The 7,500-nt window shown below is 47.0% G+C and overlaps 1 pseudogene; it reads right to left on the bottom strand.

Moving 5' to 3' along the window:
- LOC124917475 overlaps positions 1 to 1,511 on the bottom strand; it is a 6,501-nt pseudogene extending 4,990 nt beyond the window's left edge.
- Positions 1,512 to 7,500: the final 5,989 nt, after the last annotated feature.

Here is a 7,500-nt window from a genome sequence, read left to right on the forward strand (position 1 = left end):
CAATTAGATCGCTCTGAACCCTGTGGTCGACTCAATTACATCGACCCTCAGAACTCTGATTCTTATCAGCGCGACGGCTGAAAGAAAGATTGTGCATCGGCCTGGAAAACCAAGCATCCAGGGCAACAGGTATTCTTGAACTTGCCAGGCAAGCCTACAAAGTCCATAAGTAAAGTACTGCTCCGTTGGTTCAATCAGTCACCTATCAAAGATAGCCCTCTTTTCTTCCAAATTGAGTTCTTACTCTTCTCTTTCTACTAAGAGAATATGAAGTTCCACTGTCGACTGAATCTTTCCCAACATGGGCGAAGGAATGAGACAGGACTGACAAGCAACTCGGAATTGGACTCTAAAAAGTAATTTCCCTAGTCCTCCCTCTTTCATGTAAGACTAGCTTCACTAAGACTAAGTCGATATTCTATAGCGACTGCCGGACCATTCCATTCATTGTCTTCTTCTCAACCTCGGGGAACTCGCTTTCGAGCTAACAGCTAACAGCACCGTCTTCTTCCGACGATCACGCCCATCTCAGATGGAAAAGCTACTGACTTGGCTGATTTAACAATCGCGGATTTCCCAGCTGCCCCAGAGTGGAGAATCGACAAGACCAATTTCTTTCTCTTCTCTGGGATTGGCTCTGAAAGAATAGGACTTATTATACCATGAACGGACTGGACTCCTAGAAGAGATAGAGATAAGGCTTTCCTGGCTTCTCTCTTTCGCCTTCTCGATGCATTGCTTGGGTCTTCATTGGGCACTAGTTGCGCACTAGCTCTTCGAATAAAAAAGTTTCAAGTGATTGAGTCTTTCTACGGCTAGCTCTGGGTCCGCTGTAAACTCTTGTTCAAGGAGTGAGGGAAAAGCAATTAATTGAACAGGCAAAAGGCCAAGGCGAGAAAGACCTAAGCAAAGGTAAATGCTCTTTGATAAGATGGATCTGTTTAATACGAATAAGCTGTTCTTCCCTCGTGTTAGCCAGGAAGTTCGAATGGCTTAGTGATATAGAATCCTTTCTTTCAGAATAGAAATAGAATAGGCTGTGATGCCAGAATCAGGCTCGCTAGACCAATAATGGCAAGACGGAACTCAATTACATCGACCCTCATAATCCGATTCTTTCCATGCCTGCATTCATTGATCTGTCAAGCACAAGGTTCTCAGAAAGAAGATAAAGGAAGTGACATAGTGAATGTACGAAGTCTTCCCCAAAGTCCTAGAGCTAGAGCAGAGTTAGGACAAGTAGGGATTGAGGGATGGTCTTGGACAATAGGTTTTGTTTGGATTGGACAAATAGGAGTGAAGCTCAGTCATATACCCCCTCTCTTCGATCTATCTTCCGGCCCCCTTCTCTCACATAAGGGCGGTAAGGAGGGGAATCTACTAAACGAATAAGTGCCTCCTTCTTCTCTTCACTTCTTTAAAGCATCAAGTAAGTCAACTTTCTTTTCTTTGCAAGGCAATCTTCTGACCTTCTCCTAAGGGTTGTTACAATTGGTAGAAGAGCGGGCTTGATCCTCTGGCTGGTTCCCATTCATGGCTGATAATACCCGAGCTAAGGCGACGGAGGAGACACTCAATAAAATTGCAGAGCGGCTGGAAGTGGTGTCCAACGAAACGAAGGAGGCCAATGCCAAATTGGAAACCAGAGTGGAATTTCTTAGTGCTGTCAGCGCCAAACTCGAAGAAAGAGTGGATACTATTGGAGCAGATCTCAAGGCTCTTCTGGAATTGATGATGCAACAGAGGGCACCATCGGGCAAAGGGACTGAGCAAGCTGGCTCCAGTACTCAAACGAATGCTGCGCCGACTACTGGTAAGGGAATTCTTCCTACCCCTCAGCGTACAGAAATAACTGATATGAGTACCAATAGAAGCTACAACAGTTTTGCTGCCAAAGTTCCTAAGATGGAATTTCCTAGATTCGATGGTAGTAACCCAAGGGGCTGGGTTAGGAAAGCAAACCAGTTCTTCGACAACCACTCTATGGAAGACCTTGAGAAAATAAACTTTGCAGCTTATTACTTAGAAGGTGAGGCGGGCACTTGGTTTACGGATTATAGAGTGGATAGAGAATCCATAACGTGGACCGAGTCGATGCGGTTCTGACTACTTTGAAAGAGGCGGGACACATCGATGTGTTGGTCGAATTCCATCAATTAAGGCAGCAAGGCAGCTTGAAGGACTATCATAGCAAGTGGATGGAGCTCAAGTCCTTGTCATCGGCCAGTTGTAAATACCAGACGGAACAATATTACATTCGGTGCTTTATTGGGGGTCGATGAATTGCGGTCTGTGATGTGGCTCCTCCAACCTCCCACGACCAGGCTGTCAAGCTTGCTATCATTCAGGAGCAATATCTGGAGCAGCAGGTTTTTCACCTGCCTCGGCTGATGATTGGCTCAGGCCAAACATCCACTGCTACCAGTAGGATTACAGGAGCTAAGCCCCCTTGTCCAATACTGCTGCGGCAAAGGCCTCCCTGCAATAACTCCTTATAGAACACTATGGCAGAAATCCAAGCTAAGAGGGAAAAGGGCCTCTGTTTCCGATGCTCAGAAAAGTACACTGCCGGCCACCGTTGCAAATCTAAGCAACTCTTCTACATTGAAGGGGAGGATGAGGAATTAGAAGGAAAGTTTCCCACGGAAATGGAGGAGGAACCAGCTACAGGAGTGGAAATCTCCATGCATGCTCTCCAAGGCAAGCTATAGTACCCTTCAATTAGTTGGGAAGGTTCGGAAACGGCCTATCACTATCCTTATTGACAGCGGCCCATAGTTTCCTCGACGAGGGTACTGCGGCTCAATTAGGCTGCACGATACAAGAGACATCTCCGTTGGCTGTCACTATTGCAAATGGAGGTAAAATGTACAGCTGCTACAAGTGTCGACAATTCACTTGGCAGATGCAAGGCAAGGAGTTCAAAGCTGACGTGATCATCCTTCGTCTAGGCGGCTGCGACATGGTATTGGGCGTCGATTGGATGCGAGACTTGAGCCCAATCACATTGCATTGGACTATAAACAAATGGTAATGACTGTTAATTACCAGGGCCAACTCTTCCAACTTAAAGGAAGTAAGAGTGCAGGCGAGTTCAAGTTGATTAATGCGAAAGATGTGGGCAATTTTATCAATCAAAAGTGGAGTTGCTTAGTGGGCCAATTTTTATCACTCTCAGCTGAAGAGACAGAGGAGCCAACACCCAAACCCATACAAGCCCTGCTCCATAAATTTACCCCAGTGTTCGCCGTCTGGACTTCCTCCTAACAGGGCCCATGATCATGCGATTCCACTATTACCGGGGAGCAAGCCACCTAATCAACGCCCTTACAGGTATCCCTTTATTCAAAAAGCTGAAATTGAGAAATTGGTGGCCTGGCCGAAATGTTATCTGCAGGGATCATTCGGAGCAGCTCAAGCCCTTTTGCTTCGCCGGTGCTATTGGTGAAGAAGAAGGACGTGGCGTTTTTGCGTAGATTACCGGAAGCTTAACGATATCACCGTTAAGGACAAATATCCGATCCCGGGACGAACTCCTTGACGAATTACATGGAGCACAGGTCTTTTCTAAGCTAGACTTGCGCTCGGGATACCATCAAATTCGAGGAAGAGGTTAACGTAGTCAAGCCTTTCGGACTCATTCGGGCCTCTATGAGTTTCGAGTCATGCCCTTTGGGCTGTCCAATGCGGAAGCTACATTTCAATCTTTGATGAATGATATTTGAAGACCTTTTATGCTTTGTATTGGTATTCTTTGATGACATACTTGTTTACAGCCCGTCAATGGACGCGCATCTGGAGCATCTCTCTCAGGTCTTACAGGCAACAGCACCAACTCTTTGCTAAACTATCTAAGTGTTCTTTTGGCAAGCAGCAACTGGATTACCTTGGGCATATTATCAGCAAGGATGGTGTTTCGGTGGACCCAGATAAGGTGGCAAGCATTGCTAAATGGCCCCACGACGATCAAGGCTCTACGAGGATTCCTTGGCCTTGCGGGTTATTATCGCCGCTTCGCTTCGTGAAGGATTTTGGACAGATAAGCAAGCCACTCACAGATATGCTCAAGAAAGGGAATTTGAACTGGACACCCGCGGCTCTCTCGGCTTTTCAACAGCTTAAGGCTGCTCTAATGTCCACTCCGGTGTTGGCTTTGCCGAATTTCTCTTACCCGGAGACCGATGCTTGCAACAACGGGATTGGGGCAGTCCTGATGCAATTTGGGAGGCCCATAGCTTTCCTTAGTAAGGCCCTCGCCCCCACCCACCGGGGTCTCTCCACCTATGAAAAGGAGCTTCTCGCTATTCTGATGGCAGTGAACAAGTGGCGACATTACCTCTACGGCCGGGCCTTCATTATTAGAACCGATCACCAAAGCTTGAAGTACCTCATGGAGCAAGGCATAACCACAGCGCTCCAACTAAAATGGTTGACGAAGCTTTTGGGTTATTATTATACTGTATAAAAAGGGCTCCACAAATAGAGCTGCTGATGCTCTTTCCAGACAAGGGGATGCTGAATTTTTTGCTATCTCTGCTGTCAAACCAGTCTGGCATGCCGAATTGGAAGCGTCATACCAACAAGATGAGTTTGCTCAAGGGTTGCTCATCTCTCTAGCGGCACAAAGACAGCCAAATGCAGAGTACCAGCTGCACGGTGGCATACTTAAACACAAGGGGAGAATTTATGTCGGTTGCGGCACCGATCTTCGCAAGCAAATGACGTCTTGCACAACTCCAGCATAGGGGGCCATTCTGGTATGCTGGGCACTTACCAGAGGATTAAAGCTCTATTTTGGTGGCCGGGGCTCGAGAAGTGGAGCAGTGGGTTCGCGAATGTGACATCTGCCAGCAGTTTAAAGATGATCAAACTTCTTACCCGGGGCTGTCCGCTGCCGATTCCTACTCAGCCTTGGTCCCATATCGCGATGGATTGAATCGAGGGCCTTCCCATGTCCGGGGGCAGCTCGGTAATTATGGTGGTGGTCGATCTTCCAAATATGCCCATTTCATTCCGTTGGCTCATCCGTTCTCAGCTCAACAGGTGGTTTGGACAACGTCTATAAATTGCATGGCCTTCTCGAGACCATCGTCGGAGATCGAGATGCAATTTTGACAAGCTTATTCTGGCAGCATTTATTCTTGCTCCTGGGCACACAAACCTCCTTAAGCTCCGGTTAGAACCCGGAAACGGATGGGCAAACAGAGCGACTTAACCAATGCCTCGAAACTTATCTCCGATGCATGAGTGGACATCGTCCCCATACTTGGAAGAAGTGGCTCCCCTTGGCCGAATGGTGGTACAATACGAACGAACTATCACACGGCCCTTAAGATGACGCGAAAGCCGTGTACGGGTACTCTCCTTCTCACTTGCCCTTGGGTCCAATGGTCCGCACACCAGTGGGAGCGGTGGAAGACTTCCTGCTACAACGCACCCAAATGCTCCAGGTACTCAAAGATAAGATGAATATGGCTCAGAATCGAATGAAGCAATTTGCCGATCGCCACCGCACTGAAAGGGAGTTTAAAGTGGGAGATTGGGTTTACTTAAAGTTGCAACCGTACCGGCAGACCTCTGTGGCTCTGCGGAAGAATCTCAAGTTAAAGTACTATGGCCCCTATCATCTTTTGCAACGGATTGGGGCAGTTGCATATCGCCTCAATTTGCCAGATGGAAGTCAGATTCACCCCGTCTTTCACGTCTCCTTGTTAAGGGCCAAATTGGGTCCCCTTCAGGCTGCTCAAGCGACTCTGCCCCATCTTTCTGCTGAGGGGGCTTTCCTTGTGGAACCAGAGGCTATTCTACAGCGCCGTTTAATTCGCAGGGAGGCCAGTGGCGCAGGCCTTGGTTCAGTGGTCCCATGCTCCCATCGAAGACGCCACTTGGGAGGACTGGACTTTTTTCCGCTCACAGTTCCCAGAGTTCGCGAAGCAATTCGGCGCCCGGCAGCCCCGTTCCTTGAGGACAAGGAAGGCCTTAGGGGGAGGGAATGTCGTGTCCAAGGAGGCAGCTGGTGCAGGCTAAGAAGAAGAAGGAAGCTGTTTGACAGATGCAGGGTCTTATACGGCGGGCGTCGTTCTAGCTAAGTAAATAAGGCGGGAAGTCCAGAGCCAAATACGGCGTCGTTCTGCGGTTGTATAGCTTGTTTTGGTTGGTCCACGTGTCACCACTGAGCAGTGTGAGTTTGTTACTGCCTGTGGGTTAGTTGCGTATATAGGGGAGAGGCTGTAATGATGTATGCATGCGAGTTGAATGTGATCTTTTCTCTCTCTAATGCAAATCTGAGGCGTCCTTCGAGTCCGGTTATCCGTCTTCTTTTCAGTCCTTTGCTTTCCTGTAGTCAAGCTAAGGCTCTTACTAGATCTCTCGCCATTCATGGTGTAATTTTATTTATAGAATGGGATTGCCTCAAAGCGATTCCAGGAGAGCGCCCCATAGAGCTTTCTTGTGATTCAATTGAGTTAGGGTGGGTATAAAGTAGAAGGGAAAGAGAAGGTTGTCTTCAAAGCACAACTATAACGAATTAAAAACCTCAATCCCTTGCTTCTTGCTTTCAAGCCCAAGCCTACGCTTAGTAAGTAAGCTTTTTTATTTTATATAAAATAAAGGCGCGTTAGCGCTTTAGTTTGAAATAAGGGGCGGGAAAAGCGAAGCGAACCTATCAGAGAAAAAAGTGCTAGTTGTAGCGCGCATTTTACTAATAACATAGAAAGTCAAGGCTCCCTCCCACTCGTTGCCCAGAGCCTTGACTTGAGCATTGTACAAGTACTTAAGGCTCCTTCGGGCCATGGCCAACATTATCATAGTTGACAAGGCTTGGAAGCAAACTACCAGCGCCTATCGGCGAGAACTGGGCTTGGCTTGGTTAGAAGTGCCCGCCCATTCTGTCTCGCCGCCGGCCCGCTCTTCAGAATGAATGGGCCGGCAGGCCGGGCTACCGGGGACCGTCGAAGAAGTGGCCTCAACGCGCCCACTACTTTGACTCCTTTTATGCAATTAGAAACTCCACATAACTTTATTGATTCCAACGCAATTTATCCTTTTGGAGCTGACGTAACAAACTACGCGAGCCTCCCAACGAAGCCAACAAAAATCCTTTCCAAATAATCAAAATAAAAGGCAGTTTCATTATGGTGGTATACCAGCCGCCTGTTCTTCCACTTCCAGTTCCAATCGAAGCATATAGATCCGTAAATGGATTTGTATGTATAGCCACTTCAGTCGTACTCGTCCTTTCTCGAAAGTATCTTTTTTCTGGGAACATGGTTAACAATAAATTATTTAGTGAGCGATTCTTCATCCACCGATCCAGAAAATGCTCAAGTTTTCCATTCTCATATGAGGCCGGACTTCATATTCATCATTTTTATCATGTAACTATATTTTTACATCAGCTATTTAATGTAAATTAATGAAATTTTTAAGCATATTAGTTTTATAGGAACTTAGTATAAATATATTCATCATTTGAACATTTTTAAGATCAAATGATGAAGG

Source organism: Impatiens glandulifera, unplaced genomic scaffold (genome assembly GCF_907164915.1).
Source record: "Impatiens glandulifera unplaced genomic scaffold, dImpGla2.1, whole genome shotgun sequence".
Lineage (NCBI taxonomy): Eukaryota > Viridiplantae > Streptophyta > Magnoliopsida > Ericales > Balsaminaceae > Impatiens > Impatiens glandulifera.